Here is a 21,732-nt window from a genome sequence, read left to right on the forward strand (position 1 = left end):
TAGTCATTTTGTGCTCACTCACAACTGAATAGCAGACTGCTTGATAATTATGGCAGAGGAGAGAACACTAGCTTACAGTGACAATGCTGTGGCCCTTATGAAAGCAATCTCAATTCTTAATAAAGATGACATTGGTAAAGACGAATGGAATGAACTCATACAACTTAAAAAACGACTAACCCAAACACAACTCCACGGGGCAATTATGTTGGAGTACTTGAAGAACAAGGCATTACCACAAGGACTTACTGTCCTTAATGAACCTAGGCTGTTCCATGAAAAATTCATGGTACAATGGAGCTACCTTGCCAAGCACTGTGGCCGAGATTGGCTAATCTTGATCATAGACACTGCTAAAGAAACATCTACTAAAATTGAAATAGAGCTACTAAAAATTGAAGAAAATATAAAAAAACTTTTACTATTGGAAAGTTATAAAAAAAGACTTGAAAAAATTAAAAAAGAAATGAAATAATTTAGAACCACCAACACCAATGAACGCATTCAACGTATGAAGAAGGACCTAGCATGATTTGCCCATGAAAAAACTTTCCCATATGTTAAAGAAGACTATGTGAATAAATCTCTTCAATCTAATGGACCCAGGAGGAACAACAGGAGAGTGAGGTTCCGTAATACATCATATAGCACTAGCAATGATAGCAGCGACTCCGATGATGCAGGAGAAGGATCATCAACTGGTAATAAACCAACTAACAAAAGAGGTAGAGGACAATCTACAAGACGCCAAAGCAATGGAGGCAGGAGAGGTAACCAGGGCCGTTTTTTTTATACCAGGTCCAAAACCGAAACAACTGGGATGACGTATCCAAGCAGACTCGGAGCGGGAATCGCTTTTGATTGATCTACCCGAGTAAACACTGACAGATGCTGAACAACAAGTCCTTAATAAAGGACTGGGATACGTCAGTACCAAAGAACATGATCCGTTTGAATTTTGCATAGAGTTTAACAAACTCATGAGAAAAATCCATTTTAGGGAATTCTTTGCTCTTGAAACCGAAACTTCAGGGGATGGGCCTACTAATTTTACCAGTTTACGTAACGCGTCAACGTTTTGTCCCCCCTTGCACAGCTTTTCTCCAGAATCATTGATCTTTGAAAAGAAGGTCTGTGCAGATATTGCCTCACTTGAAGCTAATTGACAAAGACCGTTTCAGAATCTTTCCAAAATGGAACTAAGAGCTCTCAAGTCATTATCAGCTAACCCCTCTATTATCATCAAAAAGGCTGATAAAGGCGGAGGTATTGTAATCCTAAATCGCACTGATTACATTAAAGAATGTGATAAACAACTGAGCATTACTCACTATTACCACCCTCTCCTTGAGGACCCCACTAAAGAACTTCAACAGTTGATTGCAGACAAGATTTCAAAGGCCAAAGATCGCGAATGGATCCCTAAGCAGGAAGCAGACTTTCTGTATAACAAGAAACCCAGTATTCCAACATTCTATACTTTACCAAAAGTACATAAGACTCTAATTAACCCTCCGGGATGACCTATAGTGGCTGGAATTAACTCTGTATTAGAATCACTTTCAACATTCGCCGACCACTATCTTAAAATCTATGTACAAAAGATGCAATGTTATCTCAAAGATTCCAGGGATGTTATCAATAACTATGAAAACCTAGAATTTGACCCTTCCACCTCCTTACTTTTGTGTTTTGATATTATCTCGCAATATACTAATATACGCCAACAAGCCTCACTTGACACCATAGAGGAAATACTACACACACGTGAAGACCATGACCCGGTTCCCACCTCTTTCATCCTTTGGTGTGTCGAGCTGGCCCTCAAACGGAACTTCTTTGAGTTTAACAGGAACTTTTTCCAACAAATAGAAGGTACCGCGATGGGCGCCACTATGGCGCCCAGTGTAGCGAACCTCTATGTAGAAACATTTGAAAAATCACATATTTATAACATCAACAATCCTTTTGCCACTAATATTAAAAAATGGAGCCGATACATCGACCACATCTTGGTGGTATGGGAGGGTACTTGCAGTGCTGCCGATCATTTCTTCACCTGGCTTAATACTCTGAACCCCCACCTGCAGTTCACTATGACAGCTAGCAATGAATCGACCAATTTCCTCAATCTAACCATCTTTCACCAAAATGGTGCTCTTAAAATCAAGTAAACCAAGCAATTAGAGCTAGGGAGGTCCTCTTTTTTTAGGGGGCTGCGTGGCTGAGGACCAGGTGCAAGCATATGTGTAAAGAGATGCCACTGTGAACAGTTTCCCGCCTACACACGTACTAGGTGTGTCTAGTTGCAACAAGTGTTATCAATCATGTCGGTCAATGGATCCAGACACGAAAAGAATAGAGATAAACATATTTTAATTAGTAAATGAAAAACTCGAAACTTTAAAAGAACAACAATGCATTTTGTTTACAAAAGACATAAAAACATTTTATGAAAGACAGTGTGTTTTTGCCTAACCAGAGCAACCACAATCGCCATGTTTAGACAGTGTTTTGAGGTTAGTAGAAGTGTGATATAGACATATTGTTATTTCATCTGTCATCAAATTTTAGGTTGGCTTGTCCTTGACTCTGTCGACACAGAGAAATGTGTTTCTGGGTTCCAGCAGTTATTTATACAAAACAACACTCTATAGCTGACTTAAACTGCTATGGGATGTGCGCTGAACCCGTCTTCAGAACGATGAATAGTAACACCTAACATTGGATGTCAGATACACAATGGGTGATCTTCCAATTGCTTTGTAGCCGTGTGTGGTATCGAAATGGACGAGCATATACACCAAATTCGGTTGTTGTAACTGTGGATTCTCGCAGTTAGTAAAACTTCAGGCGCAAAAGAAATGGTGCCTGTCGGTTGATCTCAATGGCCGCGGTGTTAACGTGCTGGATAACGTGTTATCTGTTTGCTACCTTATAGATAGTTCCAGTATGTGGATATTTACCCATTTGCGACCTTCTAACTCTCGTGGTTTAGCCACCCAGTTGGCTACGAGCCCCGCTTTTCATATATCTTTACTGGCATTACGGCCCATGCAGCACTGGTCTCAGTACTGACTAGGGATGAGTAACGTGGTACTCCATCTTCTATACCCTCCTCACTGAGCGGGCCGCTTACGCGATCCTTGTCTTGCAATTTCAACTTGTTCACTCTTACATGAGTAATGGCCCCACTTGAGGACCACTTTTGGGCCGTCTTAAGATGGCCGCCACCGTATCGCGTACAACTCTCTTACACTCGGTGGTTGCAGACATAGTGATAGGACTGATGTCGTCTCCATGACAACGCTGATGCTACAATTTACTTCACGCGGCCAACCCGTCTCCTTGTGCTATTTGCAGCGTGATGAGGCATTTTTCGCCGGTGTACTTTCAACATCTAGGTATCCACCCCAGACATTTTTCGGATCGCTTACCTACCACTTGAGCTGCATATATGCCTGACTCTATCCCTCGCTCTTTGTTACAGCGGTGAACACAGGGGATTAGTCCTACTCGTTCTGAACTTACTTGGAAGTCGAACTACCTTAAAGTTAACTTCACCGGCAACTACGGGGTCCTGATCTTCCCTGGTGATTTATACTCACAGGTATGTGGAGTGTGTTCTATGTGGTCGCGCCTCGCCCTGTTCACCAATGTGGTGTTTATAGGTGGAATTGGTAGGATTTTTCATGACGTTGACAACTCTAGTGGTTCTCTTTAGTGTTACTCTGTGTTTTTTTAAAATATTTGAAATATTTTCAATACTTCCATTTTCTGGTGCCATACCACAGGGCTACTTTTCTATCTGCTCCAAGGAATACGGACAATTTATTGGGTGATTCTGCTCCTTGTACATGTACTTGGGACGGGTTGTTTGGGACCTAACTGGCATCATCCTTCCCTTTTGACTCCCCTCTTAATTTACCTTCCTCCAAGCTACGCCTTCTCACGATGAGTTATTTGTTGAGTCATTTAACTTTCTCTCTATGAGTGACATCCTTTCTGATCCGTGTCCGTGGCCTTTGCCACTGGTTCTCTTTGTAGGTTCCCACACGGGTTCCTGGCTTGGTCAGTGGTACATTACTGCTGCTATTTTTTGTGAAGATTTCCACCTACTGGCGTCATTATGGCGTGGCCACTAGTTCTCTACCTATTTAGACAGGTGAGCGTCATACCCACATCTCTATCTGTGGCATTTTTGCCTACTTGTATCTTGGCCCCTTGGGGGCGGTCTACAGATTCTTTGTGTGTTTTGTGTGTTTTGTGAGCACGGATATTGCTTTGTTTAAAAGCTCATTTGGACGCTTTTTCCAATTTATATTCTTTGTAGGACTGATTCTGTCTCCTACCCCTAGTCCTCCTTTGAAGTAGAGAGCCCCCACCAGACAAGGTAATTTTTTTTCCCCTTTCCCTGGTCTTCTAGTTCATTTAACTGGAATGTTTTGAAGTATCTAAGCTATCCACCAGCTGATCTTCTGCTTTTTAACATGATTTACTAACCTGAATGGAGTTTGGTACATTACTATTTGTCTTATTGTGTACCCTGTGTATTTTTTTGAACTTGTTTTAGCTAGCATTTTGTGCCTGTTACGTATTCCTTGTTTTATATTGGATGTGAAGTTTTGTACTGTGGACCTGTGAATTTAATGATTCGTTTTTACATTGATTTATTATTATTAAAAAAGATGCTTATTTTTTAGAAGTTTTTGGTCCGTCCCCTCCTTTATAGAGGTCTAACCTCTAACCCCTGTTCCACTAGCTTTGTCTTCCATTATATATTGAGAGAGATACAGCACCATGCACCACAGTGCAATGGCCTGCAGCCACAGAATGCAAAAGGGAAGCGCTCATATGAATAAAAGGTAAAAGAGAGACTTAGGGCCTGAAGAGTGGTGAATAACAGATGACTGACCCTGCAGTGAGGCTCCAGTGGTTCAGTACAACAGCTGGGCACCAGCACAAAGTACACATAGAAAGACACCCAGTGTCAGGAATCAGGTTTGGGACAAGCCACGGCAGCTGTATAGAAAGAAATGAAAGGAAAAAACTACACTTCCCAGCAGGCTGTGGAGTGTGTGTAGTTCAGGACTCGCGCCACAATCCAGCTGTACGTAATTTGTGAGACTACTAAACCGTTGCCGTTTTGCAGTTTGAGCATGGGGGAAGGGGAGCGGGCATGCAGACATTCACCTTCAGCTGCAGCGGTGAGCAGAGAGGGAAACTCTGAAGGTCTGCACATGGAGCTCTGTCTCCACTGCCTGCCCGGGCCGCGGCGGTGAGCAGCAAGGCCACAGCAGATCCACGGCATCATTCCATAAAGTCCGGGTGATCTTCCGAGTCACCCGGACACACAGATAAGTGTTTTGCAGTACTTCTGTTTCCTTATGAGGCGCAATGCGCGTCAAGTTTTCTGTTTGGTAATCCTTGTCTGCGGGCAATGCCTAATCTTGCAAATTGATTACTACGAACTGCGTGCCCAGCCACTGGCTAAAGGGCTGGAGTTAAGGGGTTTGCAACCATGACAGCAGTACGCTTATGACGATCTTGGTCATGGAGTATGAAGTAAATACTCACCAGGAAGATTGATATTAGAGTGCTGGTTATAACTTAGCAACCCAGGACACTCAGGACTTCGCTCCTCGTAATTTAAGTAGCTACAGTCTACATTACCTGTGCATCTGTAGGGGTTCAGAGTCTTTTCACAGTAGACAATCATGCTTTATGTTGCTTTGCAAGTCCAATGGGCCATGTGTCATGTTTTTTCATCATGGAAGCAGATTCCTTGCCTGTGTTATCCAGGTTGCTGATAGCTTCATGTCCAGAATGTGGGTCCATGTTAGTGTTAGCTCTGAATTTTGACCAATCATGTTTTATGGTATGTGCATGTTACTTTCTAGTATGCTGGTTAAGTAGGTAGTTAGGTAGGAGTGGCGTATGAAACGTCAGTAACTAGGGTGGAGGTCAGGATTAGGGGTATAGACTCTTCAGTATTAGGTATTTGTGCTAGCTATAGAGATATGTATGCTGTTTCTTCCCCACCTTCCCTTTGTCAGTCCACACCCTTTCCCTAACTCCGTCGTCCCCCCATTGGCTGCCACATGGTTCTCTGTGATATTACTATTCAGACGCCCGTGCCAACCACAGTGGGAGGGTCGATCTATTCGGCTTCTGTGGTTCGGGAGAGGGGGTCGATACCCTATCATCCCTTATGATTGTTGACACCCAGGGTGGGCACAGACATAATTATAGAACCCACAATGAGACAGTGAAGGAATACATTCCCACAATGAGACAGTGAAGGAATACATTCACACGATTGAGTTGATCAAGTAATGGTGGCTGACAACTGAGAAGTCGATACGAGTGAGTGCTGTAATAGGAGGCACTCAGTTGGACTGAGAGTTGGATAAGACACACTTGTCACACACGGAAGAGTCAGACTTTCCTAGGCCGCCTGTGGATATTGGGGATGGAACGCCTCTGAAATTGAACCTGGAGACAAAACTGGAGAAGGAGAGCTTGTAAAGGGGCAGCAGAAAATTGAGACATATGTGGCTACAACATCGAAACAACACAAGCAGCCCACAGAACTGTCAGGTGGTGTGGCAGGAAGTGACTTGGCAACTAATGTATTGACAATGGACAGTCTGATGGCGGCAATACAGGACTCGAGGAAGACGCTGGAGAGTAAGATCGAGGAAGTGGGAGTGGATGTGTCCCTGATCTGCGCAGACTTAAAGAACGTTAGTGAAAGGGTATCTGTAACAGAACAGAGGGTCAGTGACCTGGAAGATGCACTGGAGCAGTTGCGAAACCAAGTAAAAGGCCTAGTGTGAATGACGAGGGTCCTTGAGGATAGGGCAGAAGATGGAGAAGGCCTTTCTAGGAGATGTAATATACGACTGGTGAGAGTGCCAGAAAGAGAAGTGAACAACTGCGCAGAAATATGTTTGGAAAAGTTGATATTGGACACATTACGCCCCGTGGCCTATCAAAATTATTCACTGTGGAGTGGGTTGATAGAGCAATGGGACAGCAGCTGCCACCGAGGGCCCCATACAGGGCAATGGTAGCCAAACTACACAATTTCAGGGACCGCAATGTGATCCTTCTGCAGGCAAGACGAGTCAGCATTATCCAGCAGGGGAATGCAAGGATCCTTATATTCCCAGACTTAACATACGAAGTCCAGAAACAGAGCAGGTGCTTTGATACAGTAAAGTGGAAACTAGAGGAACACAACCTGAAATACATGATGTTCTTCCCAGCGAGACTGAAGGCGATGGCTGATAGAACACATTTTTTCCTTTCTGCAGCAGAAGCCTGGTCCTGGTTGGAATCTAGGGGACGGCTGCTGATGAGCCGGGAGATAAATATCAACAAAGAGGATCAACGATAGAGTGGGAAATTAACGTCAACAGACATACATGGATGTAAAGGTGGGTAGGTTGATTTACTAAGAGTACATGAATCAGGGCAAACAGACAGAGACGTATGTGGAAGCAGTGAACTGAAGACTGAGTCAGTGACACAGCCGCACCCCCTGACCACAGCTCCATCGCCCTTGGAGGCAGTGACTGACAAGGGGATGGATTGGGTGACCACATCACACATTTCAAGAGGGTTTGCTGCAATTGAAAGGAAATGGGTATTGAAATAAATGTGTTTTGGGGAAGTTAGGGATACTAGGGGGGGAGGGAGGGATTGGGGGCTGGTGTGTGTGTGAGGGGATTTAAGTTAGAAGAGAGGGGGAAGAAAGGGTGGGCAGTGGGTTGGAGTTTGAAGAACATCCAGGTTTAGTAGAGAAACGAGGATGCCTTAAGTACAACACTGGAGAGATCCCTTAATTGACATTCTTGAGAAGGGAGCAACATCCTACAGAGCCCAGTGAGGTTTGGGACCCGGTACAGGTTCTAAGTGAAATGTATGGCGATTAAAATAGGGACATGGAATGTTTGTGGACTAGGTAGCAGGGTCAAATAAACTTCTTGCAGAGACACATTATCCAAGTGGCCCTGCTGCAGGAAACTCATTTGACGGTCCAGACCTAGAAGAGATTCATAGGATATGGGGGGGTGGGGAGTTGTGGTAGGTTGAACCGTCTCATCCTATCCGAGATGGGTCCTGATCTGAGTGGCGGATAAGGTACCAATACACATCAAAATGACTAAGGGAGATTGGGAGGGACGGACCTTCATGGCACGGGGGAGTTTTGAGGGGCAGAGATTATACATTGTAAATATTTATGCACCCAATTCAGACAACGAAGACCACTTCTAATCAGTACTGTCTTCATTAGGGGGAGAAAGGGCTGACATTTTTATTTGGGGTGGGGATTTCAATTGTTACCTGGATCCGACCATGGAGTGTTGTGATCTGTACACAGTACTTAGGCGAAAATCTACAGGAAATTGAACAAAGTGTTATCCCAAATGGATGTCATGGAATTATGGAGAAGGTCACACAGAAAGGATAGGGATCGCTCCATGTATTCGCCTGTTCATCAGTCATACTCTAGACTAGATTGGCCACAACATTTAGGGGACTTGTTAAGTGCCCAGCCATACCAACATGGAAACGGAAAGGGGAATCCTTAGAAGATGAGACATTTCAAATGGCTGTTAGAGAGGTATTTAATAGCCTTTCTGGAACACAATGAAGGATCGGTGGCGACAATGGAACCTTATGGGAAGCCCTGAAAGTGACAATAAGGGGGTTTGTATTTCTAAAGCAGTGGGGATACAGAACATTATGTCAGAAGACCTAAAGAAATATGAGCAATGAATTACAGGTCTAGAGAATGAGATGGGTAATGGGCATAATGTGGGGGAGGACTTTGCAGATCCACTTCTACTCCACGACAGGAGGCACTGGCTAGATTTGATAGGGGCCAATACACAAGGAAGATACATAGTGAGGGGGGTAATGCCGGGCGTCTAAAGGCTTGGCTGTTACAGACAGAATCACTGAGGGGGTCGATTACACAGATTTACAATGAGCTGGGTAAACGAGCCATCACGCAACAGCATATTAATGAGGTGTTTCATGCATATTATGAAACATTATATTTAATTGAAGAGCCAAGCATGGAGGAAGAGGAAGGGGATTTACTGAATATTGCACAAATACCTCGGCTGTCTCCACAGCAGATGGAGGAATTGGATGCCCCCGTAGAAGAGGAGGACCATGCAAAAAGACAAATCCCCAGGTGCGGATGCGTTACCGGTGGAGTTTTGCCTGACACATGCGGATATATGTATTCCTCAGTTGAAACGAGTGCATGGGGAGGCATTCAAGAGTGGTATCCTGCCTGACACAACGTGAGAGGCATTAATAACAGTGCTATTAAAACCTTACAAGGATCCAAATTACTGCAACTCATGTAGGCATATCTCCCTCATTAATGTAGATTCCAAAATGTTAGGAGAAGTCTTGGCATCAAGATTGTCCATGGTGGTCCTGGACCTCATACACCCTGATCAATATGGATTTGTGGGTGTGAGAAACACCTCTATAAATATCAGAAGTCTACATTATATCATGGAACAGGTAAAGGGTTCTAGACAGGGCTAGACTGGGCCACCAGGACACCGGGACATCCCCCGGTGGGCCTCTGGGCATTGGGTCTCTTTGTAGCAGAAGGATAGTGTGTTGCGTGAATCCACCTGCATGGTTTACATGAACTGGCTGCCTGCCGGCTGCCACCTGCGAAACCTGCGAAGCCCTGAGCTCCCTGTTAGCGGTGAGTCTTTCAGCAAGTGATGCCTTTACTGCTGTCTTTTGGACTCTAGAAATAAGCTCTGTCCTGGATTACCACGAATTTGGGAGCAATGTCAGTGCAGGAAGAGGAGCAGAGGCACTGTTTTTTTTCCCATTCACTCTCACGTGTTCCCAATCTTTTGCAGCTTTGTAGTTATTCAAAAGTAGTAATACGTGAAAAGTGGCTTTCAATAGCAGGTCACAACATGGAAACGAGTGGAGCATTCGTCCTTAATCGCCTGAATTCCCCAGCCCTGCAGCCAGTGACAGATTTAAACCAGGGAGCCCTAAAGATACATTTGGTAGCGTTAGAGTAAAGGGGCGGTTGGTGCAGGGTGGAGTAGACGTCGAGGGAATAGGTACAACGGCCCGATCCTAATAGTACTGCATGTTTAAATCAACACACTTTAAAACTGGGACAATTTTGAGAAGTCAGTGTTAACAGCATAACAGACATAAATGTACTGAAAAACACGAATGTCCGAAGGGAATTAATAATCCCTACAGATGGACAAGGAGACTAGTGCATCGTATGTGTAATTTTATATTCATTTCAAGTAGATGTGCGTTATTTGTTTTCCATTTTTCAGTAAGATAGCTCAGCGAGTAGAGCGCTTGCTGCTGCGATCTGAGCGTGATTTGCAGATCGCAGGTTTGAATCCTGGCAAGGCCAACTCAGCCTTTCATTCTTCCGAGGTCGATAAATGAGTACCAATTTCGGTTGGGTGATATTGTATGTAAATATGTGCTCTGTAAAGCGCTTTGAATTAAGGCGCTATATAAAGAACACATAATTAGCATCATTATTTGGGGGTTGTTACAACCATTTGAGGAGCAATTCCAAAAATGGAAACTTTTTTCGGGAAGGATTTTGGAACGTTTCTTGTTTTGCTTCAGTAATGATAATATAGTATGACGACGCTGGCACACTTGGAACAATATTGCTTAGCTGTGTGTGCATACATTTGTGAAATGGCAAAGCAAGTTCAGAGATCGCCTCGGACATTTGAGTCATGCCTCCATGATTTGAGCTCACATCTCGACAGGGCCGGTACAGTCTCAAAGGTCGATAACATGCATACCAGGAAACATATTGCAATATCATTATTCATAGCATTTAAAAGCAGTAGTGCGCCATGAAGTGCCACACAAAATGTGAGATAATAAACATTAGAATCATAATAAAATGTTCTCCTTATTTGCGCGCGCCCTCTTATACACCTCCTACCCTCCTCTGCCCAGTTTATAGTTTCTCCCTTCTAGTCCGTCCTATCGCTTCCCGTAACCCGCTCATTATTTTCACAGCCTTCCGATCATCTTGAAACAGTTAGAAATAACCTGTGCATACTTACTGCCCACATTAGACGTCCCTTCCTTGCAGATGGTACCTGAATTGCATTCCCCTTTATCAGAGACGTGCTGCAAGAAATGACTATCTTTAAAACATACTCTTAAAAGTGGAACGTTTGACCGTTTTGTAGAATATTTTCGGGACATGGTATGGAAGACTGTGGCTGCCTGTCTCACTTATAAAAGTCTACCAAAAAAGTAGTCGAACTGTGACTCCGGCGGGGTACAGAGTAGGAAGGAAGGGAACAACGTGTAACACATTTTGCTTCTCTCCTCGCTCTTCACCCCCTCCCAGTGCTACCCAGCTTGTTCTCTGTCCCGCGTTCTTGTCAGCAAGATGGCCCCGGTGTGTACGGCTCCGACAACCAGACGCCGTTCGCTCTTCTGCCAGAAGGGTGCCCTGAGGCAGAAGCTGGAGCACGAGGTGAAGAGCCGCAGGTTCATCGCACGCTTCTTCAAGCAGCCCACCTTCTGCAGCCACTGCAGGCCAAAGCGTGTGCCTCTCAAAATGATTACTGTTCCTCGGGACACACAGCCACATTTCAAAATACTGTTGATTCTCACAAGGGGCTGGACAGACAATTGTTTCCAATGATGTAGTCATGTTTTAACATAGGAAAATGCAGTTTTGGGTATTTCAAAATATGCATTTGTGTATTAAGTAGCCGGTTTTGTATTGAGATAAACATAACAACAATGGACTGATATTTGTCTGTGCCTATTTAAAATAGCAAGGAAATAAGCAAAAAAGTACCCAACACCTGCAAAACTGCAACAATAATTCCCATTTCATACTATCGGCCCATTTCGCTGCTGGATCCGCTAGGCAAATTACCTGCAGGAGCATTACAAAAGAACTTGACTGGATGGACATCTGCGAATAATCTATTTGACCACCTTCAAACAGGCTTTACTAGGAATGTTGGAACAAATATAAACCTGACAATGCTGAATATGCTGAAACATGAAGCATACAGATTAAAAATGCGATCATTTGCGATTTTTGTGGATCTCCAACAAGCCTTACATTCAGTAAATTGGCAGAACTTACGGGAAAAATGTAAACAATGGCAGTGTCCAAATAACCTCTTAACTCTATGTTCGCAAACTTCTCTAAAAGTGCACTTATCACAGGAGGGTGCAACCTCAACTGAATAAAAGCATACAATGGACTAAAGCAAGGATGTCCGTTGGCAGCCACACTGTTTATTCTGCACATGTCGGATTTGAAAACGACTGATGTTGCTACAATTGGCGATTCACCAAGATTGAATTTCACAAAAATTCCATATATGATAATTGTCCTCGTAGACAAAACGGAAATTTGACTGCAGAAAAAGAGTGTCTGCCTTTGTGTCATACACAGAAAGAAACCACCTAAGAATTAACATTAAAAAAAAAACAGAACTAATGACATTAACATATCATCCAGCTTCAAAAAAGAAAACCCTGGTGACAAGTATAAAAGGAGAAAAAATCACCTTAGTAAGTACAGTAAAATACTTAGGTGTATGGCTTAACCAAACGGAATCAGAAACAAATGATGTAGAACACCTCAAAATAAAAGCTGTATTACTGGCAAGTCAAGGGTGCATAATAAAAAAAAAAATGTGGAAACTTTTCTATCAAACCGCTGATCACTTTCTATCGACAAAAAGTTGTGGCAATCTTGTCATATCGAAGTGAGACATTTTTGAATATTCCTCCAAAAATCTGGATTTAACTAGAAGCCATTTTCTGGAGGAAAACTTTATCATTCCCAGCAGCATATTCAATGCAGCTTATAAGATACGAGTTGGCCTTGCTATCATTGGAAGCAACAGTTGTTTGGAAGAAGCTAGACTATGGGCCTCATTACGAGATGGGCGGTAGCCATGGTGCTATTAGCACCATGGTTGCCTCCCATACCGTGTCCGAGTCCGGTCTTGTTCAATGGGGATTTACCGGTGCATTCCGACCCTGGCGGGACCGGTAAGTCCCCATTGAACAAATCATTCCGCATTCCCATTTGAGCCCCCATAGGGGCAAGCCCTGTATTAGCGCCCTGGTCTCTTAGCGGGACCCGTAAGGGACGTGTGGTCAGACCACACGTTCCTTACGGTTCCCTCCAAGGGACCTCGGAATCGGGCAGTAAGGGATTACCAGCACCCTATATAGGAAAACATTACTTGTAGATAAAATACCATCAATCGAAATCCTGCGAGAAAAAAACGTTCTTTCTAAATGATACTATAATAACTATATGGGTGAAAACTTGTGATTAGCTAATAAAGAAGGAAGAATTAACTACAGAGCTACTAATTAATCGACCAACTAAAGCGGAATTGGAACTCCAACACAATGATTGGATACGAACATCAACAGACATTACAAAATATAAATTGAACCCTGAGGTAGAAACCAGGGCACTAAATCAACTTCCCTCATACTTAGCCCTATTTCCGGACCAGCATATCAGAGACACGTTCTTTAGATTGCGATTAAATGTGCTTCCTACTCGAGAATATTTGCTGCATACCAAACAAGTACGATCAGAAGAGTCTGAATGCAGATTCTGAAAACATCATGACACGAAAGAAACTCTTGTGTATTTGATTATGGCATGTATAGCGTTGAAAGATATACGAGAAATATTTGTAAATATGTTACCCAATAAGAGAGAAACATGGAAATACAAGAATGATGGACATACATTCTATTGGGGATCAATAAGTCATTGACCATCAGAGTAATTCAATTTTGGGAAGCAATTATGAAATTGGATAGCTCATTCTAAAGGACGAAACTACGCTTAAATTGGCATTGAACAGTGTACTCTACCGGTTTGTTTTATATTCCTTTTTACTTTTCTTTATTTATTTCTTAAAATGTATTTTTCTTCTGTTTTCATTTTCTTTTCTACTGTTCTATTTTTCGTGTATTTTATAACTATATTGCTTGCAATATGAAAACATTGTATAATGAAAAGTTTAACAAACTAAATCATTTTAATAAAAAATAAATAAATAAGAACATACCTCACCCTTCCATCTTTCACAGCGGATTGCTTTCTCCCACATGTTGCATAGGTAAGGTGTCTTCTGCTGAGACATTTCGTCTGTGGCTTTGGACAGCAACAGCGGACTGCTAAGTGCTTTTACGCACCCTGGGAACAGACATCGCAATGCATGCTTGGTTCAGCCTGACATGTCTGAAATGTGGAGATAGTTAACTTGTGTGGCTCAGGTCCATTGGAAGTGACTCACAGGAAAGCCGAGGATCATGACTGTGGGTGCGCATTTAGGGGTGTTCATAGTGACATAAACATACTTTCTGAATCCCAGAATTCCTGGCTTGGGGATAGCACACTCTTTTCCCCCTATAGACATTGCAGAATTACATTCTGCGGTGCAGACTGTCTTTTCGTGATTCCTATATATATCATGTGTTTTTCCTTTTGTTTGCCATGTTATTTGTGGCCCTAAGGAAGTGCACTTGAATGAAAGTCGTTTGCCATTTTACGCAAGAAAGGCAATTTTTGTAGAGGTGGTGCAGCTTTCCATTAGTCTCCTTTTTCTCACTGTGCTCCACCAGCCTTTCACTTCCCCTCTAAACAAGAGAACCCCCCCCCAAATATCCAATGTGACTCAACAATAAGTGCCGTAGTAATGGGACATGTGTGGAAGGTGTGCTGGATATCTCCAAGGGCGCTATGCGCTGGGATGACCAAGGGCTAGGCTAAACCAGCAAGAATACGATTGCTCTGTTGCCAGGTCATCGTTGACATGTTATTTACAGGTAGAGTAATAGTCCAAAGCTGTTAAAAGTCCATTCCAACTGTGGGGTGTCATGTGAAGGCAGAAGTCAGGAGTGGGCAATCAAGATGTGTGTAATGTGCGATGCACCACAGGACGTCATCCATGTATTGAACCAACTGGCTGGAGAAGTGCTGCTGTGAGTGTGCACGGCTTGGCCAATGTTTGAAACAAGTTGGTCAAGCTATGTTATGCTCCTTTTGCTATGCTACTGTGGTTACTTTGTGACAGGTCGTGCTGTGTTTCCATTTCTAGACTATATCATGTAGTACTAAGCTTGTATGTTATGTTATGCTACAAATGTTCTGTTAAGCATCTGATGATGGGCTGCTCTGTCCTCATTGAGCCCCATTATATTCAGCAGCTATGTTATGGTTCATCATATAATATGGATTAATGGCGGATTGCTATGCTGAGTAGTGCCTTTAATGCAAAACCAGGATCGTGCTAAGCGAGTTTGAGGGTAGCATGCAAATACACTGTCTGTGCCTGGGCTTCCAAGCAATCCCAGAGCACCTAGTGAACCATTCTTTTTATATGTATTTTCTAAATGGTAGTTTGTTTTCTAAGTGAGTGTGACCTCTCGTGTTTGTTTGGCGGGAGGTATGACGTGGTTTAAATTACCATTGCGATCACCCTTTCACGATAGTGTCTGGGAGCCACCTTTGTGTATGTGTACATGCAACGGGTCCCTGTGGCCAAATACCACGCTGGAGCACAGTAAGCTCCTATCTGTAGAAAACCTGTCCTTTAAATGCATTCATTTTGACTCATTGTATTCAGCATTTCCTTGTGGGAAACGCCCAATCACCTCTTAGAAGTGTTTTACCCACTCGCTATGCTCGCTCCTTCGGCAAAATATGGGGCCACTTTGAAAACAGTTTCCAGTGCCAGTTTTTGGTTCCCAGTCCAGCCCTGGTTCTAGGGAAGAACTAGCAATATTGTCCCTAAATGCTGCTAAGGCCTTTTATTCGGTGGCGTGGCCATGGTTCTTTTGGGTACTGCAAGCATTTGGGTTGGGGCCCAATATTCAGAGGTGGATCTATTTATTGTATGAAGATCCAGTGGCACAGGTTAAAATGGGGAGCTGGATCCCCTCGCAATGGAAACTAGATTGGGGAACCAGACAGGATACTTTATATATCAGACACTGGGATCAGAATCCAAGGTATTACCATAATATATCACTTTATGCGGACGATGCACTGCTATATGTCAGTAATCTTAGAGAGAATATTCCAATGATCCTGGAAGTACTTTGAAATTGTAGGCGGCTCTCAGGATTCCTGGTCAACACCAAAACATCTCTATTGTTCCTGTTAGGTACCTTACAGGGGCAACCATGGGAAATACTTCCACAAGGGGAAGTAACATGGGAATTGGAATTCTTCCACTATCTGGTCATCATGGTCTTCTATGAGATGTAAGAAACTTTCACCTAAAATAGGGGCCAAGCATTGTCCAGGATAGGTGCAATTCTGGAAAGTTTTACCACTGTCTTTAATGGGAAGAATTGCCTTATGTAAGATGATGCTATTGCCTGATATGATATGATATGATATGGCATTTGTAATGCGCCTATACACAAGTGTTTCAAGGCGCGACGAGGCAGGGGGGGGAACAAGGGGAGACAGACAACGATCTTACTAGGCCAGGTGTCATTCAGATCGCGCAAGTGCAAGGGTAGAGGGGAAGGGAAAAGTGCATGGGGGAAAGGGAGAGGGGAAAGTGCAGTACAGGGTTATAAGCATACAGCATACAGGATAAATAACAAGGGCCAGCTGGTGGCAAGTGCGAGGTAAGTGCAGACAAGTGCTGGGAAGGGGGGCTGTATGGATACAGACACAGTCCCGTAGTGCAGGGGTTGCCGTGGAGGCAGTGCAGGGGAGAGTGGCTGGGCCGAGAACGGTGAATGGCCCAGTTGCAGATTCAGTGCAGTTTCAGTAGTATTAGCAGGGGAGAGGGGGAGAGAAAGCAGAGGCAAAGAGGAAGGTTTTGAGGTGCTTCCGGAACCGGAGGTGGTTCTCCTCAAGTTTCAGGGAGGTAGGAAGGCTGTTCCAAAGGGAGGCCTCTGCAGTGGAAAGAGATCTGCCCCCAACTCGTTGTTTGGAGAAGCGGCTGACCCTGAGGGAGTTGGAGGCGGATGAGCGAAGAGCTCGAGAAAGAAGATATTTAGGAAGAGAGAGTTGAAGGTATTTTGGCCCAAGGCCCCAGACGGCCTTGTGGACAATGCAGAGGGTTTTGAACTTGATCCGCGCAGTCACTGGGAGCCAGTGTAGTGATTTCAGTCCTGGAGAGATACGGTCCCTGGGCTTGAGGCCAAGGACAAGTCTTGCAGTCCTGTTCTGGATGAGTTGCAAAGGGCGGAGAGTAGAGGCGGGCAGATTAAGATAGAGGCTGTTACAGTAGTCCAGTAATCTAGTAGCCTAGATTGCTATATTACTTTGTTAATATACCATACAAAATAAAGAGGATCTTCTTTAAACTGTTGGACACAAAAATAGGTGAATTGCTTTGTGGGGTCAAGTCGCAGGAGTGTATCCTTGGACGCATTACGCTGCCGTGTTCAGAACGAGGGACTTACGCTTCCGGACATTGAAATCTATTTCATGGCAGCTCAACTACAATCAGTAATCTATTGGAATGACTGAACAGATGGGGATCAACCGAGGTTACTACTGGGGTTCCTGAGAAATAGGGAAGGGATTCAGCTACTGTGGGACTTGATGGGTGCAGTGGGAGCAAGTCAAATATACACAGTTCCATGGGCGATTTGCAGTGCTCTTCCAAGGAAGCTACATAGGCCTAGGATGCACAGCCCAAACTTACCTCTGGGGTTTGATCCTAATGTACGGGAAATACTGAAGAGCTTAAACATGTATAGAATGCGCAGTGAAGGTTGCACCAGGGTGGGGCATATTTATATGGAGGGGAAATTGATGTCTTCGAGAAATGGAGACAGGCTTATGATATGTTGAAGGGTCTCTTTTTGGGATATGCACGGTTGGTCAAGAAGCTGTCCGAAATATGTGAGGAGACCCAAGAGGAACCAGAGGTGAGCCCCCTGTTGCATCAGATGCTAGATTTAGATGGGAGTAGAGGAGGGATATCAAGGTTATACAGGGGAATGTACAGAAAGAGGCAGAGGCCAGAAATGGGGATCAAAGTGAAATGGGAAAGAGACAAAGGGTAAGAAATTTTGGAGGACATGTGGACACCCATATGGGAACAGGTCAAGAAACTTTCCAGAAATGTGAGATTCCGATATTCAATATAACATTTTACAAAGAGTTTACATGACTCTGTGTAAATTACATGTGATAAATCACATTGCTGTGTGAGATGTGGGGAATTGTCAGCAGGATTCTGGCACCTGGTCTGGAATTGCCCAGTTATCAAAACTTACTGGGTGGAGGTTTCAGAAAGAATAAACAATTGGAACATAGTATATATGACTGTTCTCTGGAAATGTGTCTATGGGGATTGATACATCGGGGAAATATATGAAAACAAAAAAGAAAAAAAGTGCAATTTTTGTTGATATTGAACAAACAACAGATTGTAATATCATGGAAATGTCCTAAGGGACCATTGGTGCAATCCTGGGTTGGAGATGTGCAACGTTGTGGGATGATGGAGGTTGAGGTACTAAGAAGGCAGAGGAACCAGGGGATTGGGGAGGAGGAGGGACTGGATTGGGGACAAATGATTTGATGACAACACTGGACTTGCATCCACCTTGAGTAGTGGTATTATGGAGCAAATGAAGACCTTAACATTGAATGGGAGGGAGCAGAGAAGGGTGTAAGGGGCAAAGAACTAGCAATTGTGATGCCCACTTGATATGTACTGGATAAAAGTTGGAACCTTAAGTTTGATTGGACAACATTTTGAGGGGGAACTCGAAGTGGATGAAATAGACAATTGTGTAGCATTGAGGAGAATTTATATACCTGACTGTAGTTGTATACATTTTGTGATTTCATGCCAAAAAAAAATGAAGGCTGCCTTTGCAAGTGATCTACCCATATTTGCTGTGCAAAGGTGAAAAAGACAGGGCACGAGAATGCATCCCTGTCACAAACCCTTACTCGTGGCGATGGGAGCAGAGATTTTTCCCTTCTTGTTCAATCTTACTTGTAGATTAGTGTCTGCATGCAGATGAATTAATATGTGAATTAATATGTTCAATAAATGATTCGTAATTCCCTAATTGTTTAACTTTGTCGAGAGATTATTCCTATTAACGGTATCAAATGCTAACTATAGATCTATACTGGTCAAGTAAACTGGGGCTGTTAGCTTATACCAGCAGCAGCATTGCAGTTCATCGATAAAGTAGCCATTTGGAGAGGTGCCCAATCCCCCCCTAAACTCAGTTTGAAATGTGTTTATATATTATGACTGAGAGTCCAGATATTAAGTTCCTTCAGAACTCAGAACTACAGAACTGAATATCTTTGACTATGCGTCTAATAGTGCAATGTGTCTGTAGTTCATGGGGTCAGTTTTGGCCCCTATTTATATATGGTTACAATAATAGATGTCTTCCCGGAAGGGTGGCGGGGCACTTCTCGTGCTATAAATTCTACCAAACAGCTGGGTTAATATCCTTGTTCAAATTATAGGGTTATTTTTAAAAAGGCAGTTGCAAAGTCCATTCATGCCGGTGGCCCCTGAACTGTTGCATTGGACAATCATTGAGCTCATGTCATCCTCTTCAAATGTTAGGCTCCACCCCAGTCTCCCCCCATTAACCACGCTTTCTGGACTCTGGAGAAAATATAATTGACCAATAATCACCCATTGCACGGACTGGAATAGGTGGTAATGGCCCGTGGGCCTAGTTAAAAGGCCCGAGCATAAAGCCTATGGAATGGGTGATTGTTGCTATTAACACCCGGGTTACCAATCTGGAAACGAGGGGTGCTAAGAGAAAAGGCAGCCTGTTCATTGAAAAAAAATACTTTGTGAAGATGGTCGCCATGCATCAGTAAGGTGGGGCTCCATATGGAAAATTGGAAGGACTGAAAAGGGAGCGTGGGGGAAAGATTGCAGGGGAGGAAATCAGCCATCATGTGGCTTGGTATGTGAGCTTCCATCATGGGATTCAGACAGTAATCCAAGCAACCTCATTGGTTGCTCCCCCTGCCCCGGGTGGTCATTTTGTATAATAATCCCTCCAAATGGATTCCAGGATGGGATTCTCTTTGGTATTTGATTGTGAATAATCAATGGCTGCTATCAACGTCTTAAGATGATATTTAGCATATGCTCACTATCTGACTGGTACATTTGACCTTGTAATTCTTTCAAGCTGTTCTTGTGGCGTTGACGTATCTTACACAATACTTTCTCCTATGACTTCTTATTAGCTGTGCTGCCCAGTCAGATTTGAATGATAAATGAGAAAGGCTGCAAAGCTGACACAACAAGCCCTGGAACAACAAAGACCCTGACCACTCATGCAAGGAATGAGACCTTGGTTGGTTTTATGAAAAATATGCAGAAAAGTGGCAGAGAGGTATGTGCACAGCCCATATGTTAATAGAAAGTGATTGTGTACTGTTTGTGGTCACTTCTGGTACCCCCCGTTTAGCTCCATCCTATTATTGATCAAGTATTGCAAATCGCTGGGTTCTATTTATTTTCAAATCAATTAATCTGTACCTCAACTAGTTTTGTAGGCCAATCATTCATGAACCTACTGTTTGTAATTAGACAGCAAAAATGTTGAGCTCCAGACACAAGTTCTCAGCCAGATGCCCTCTAATCCCCTCAGATACCAAAGCATTAAGCTAATTGCTCCCAAGGGGGGACACATGCAGTCATTTTATATACGTGATCAAGGGGTTGGTACACTGCGAAACGTGTGGTATTTTTTATCAGGTTTCCTGATCTCCTAGCCCACTTACTAATAAAGCATATATAGTTTTGCCAAGATCCGATATGATGTTTCTTATTTATTTATTTATTCACATTTGTTGAGCGCACAGCAGACCGGAGACATCGTGGCACTAGTTACAGTGTTGCTTATACTTAGTTGCATATAGTTACAGTGTTGCTTATACTTAGTTGCATATAGTTCATGTCCGTATGGTTACATTGGACAAGATATACTTTTTCTTACAGATATTCTGGATCATCAGGAGCACTTGAAAGCGGGGTTAGTTGAATAGGGCAGTTTTGAGCTTTTTTCTGAAGGAGAAGAGAGATGTGTCAGCTCTGAGATCAGTAGGTAGGGAATTCCAGAGTTTAGGTGTGAGGAAGGGGAAGCCTCTGCCTCCTGCTTTAGTTCTGTTGATGTGAGGTATTGCTAGTTGATTTGTGTATTGTGCTCTTCTTGGTCTCGTGGATTGATATCTACCTATCGTGTCAGATAGGTAAGAGGGAGCTGTGAGGTTGATGCATGTATGGGTGGTTGTGAGAATTTTGAAGGAGATACGGTCTTCGACTGGGAGCCTTCCTGCTGAAAGGATACTCGATCCCCAGCTGCTCTAGGAGTGCAGTCCTTTCCACCTACCTCGGTACGAAGGTTTTCCGAAATATATATAGTAGTGGCTGTGTAGTTATGGTTAAGTTGCTGTTTCCATAGGAAGAGCCCTTTTTGGGTGGCTTATAACTTCGCTCTCCCTGGATGAATCCTCACCAATCTTTGCAAAAGAAGTATATGGGTCACTCTGAATTATTTTGCATCGTTTGGTGAGGTTTGGTCCAGGGGGGGAAAAGTTATAAAGGGGGTCCCAAAACGTATTTTTTTCCCATAGACTGAATGGGGAAAAAACTTTGCTCACGCCTACAGCCCAAACCGATGAATGGATTTTCA

The sequence above is a fragment of the Ambystoma mexicanum genome, chromosome 5p, assembly GCF_040938575.1.
Source record: "Ambystoma mexicanum isolate Mex_15411 chromosome 5p, UKY_AmexF1_1, whole genome shotgun sequence".
Lineage (NCBI taxonomy): Eukaryota > Metazoa > Chordata > Amphibia > Caudata > Ambystomatidae > Ambystoma > Ambystoma mexicanum.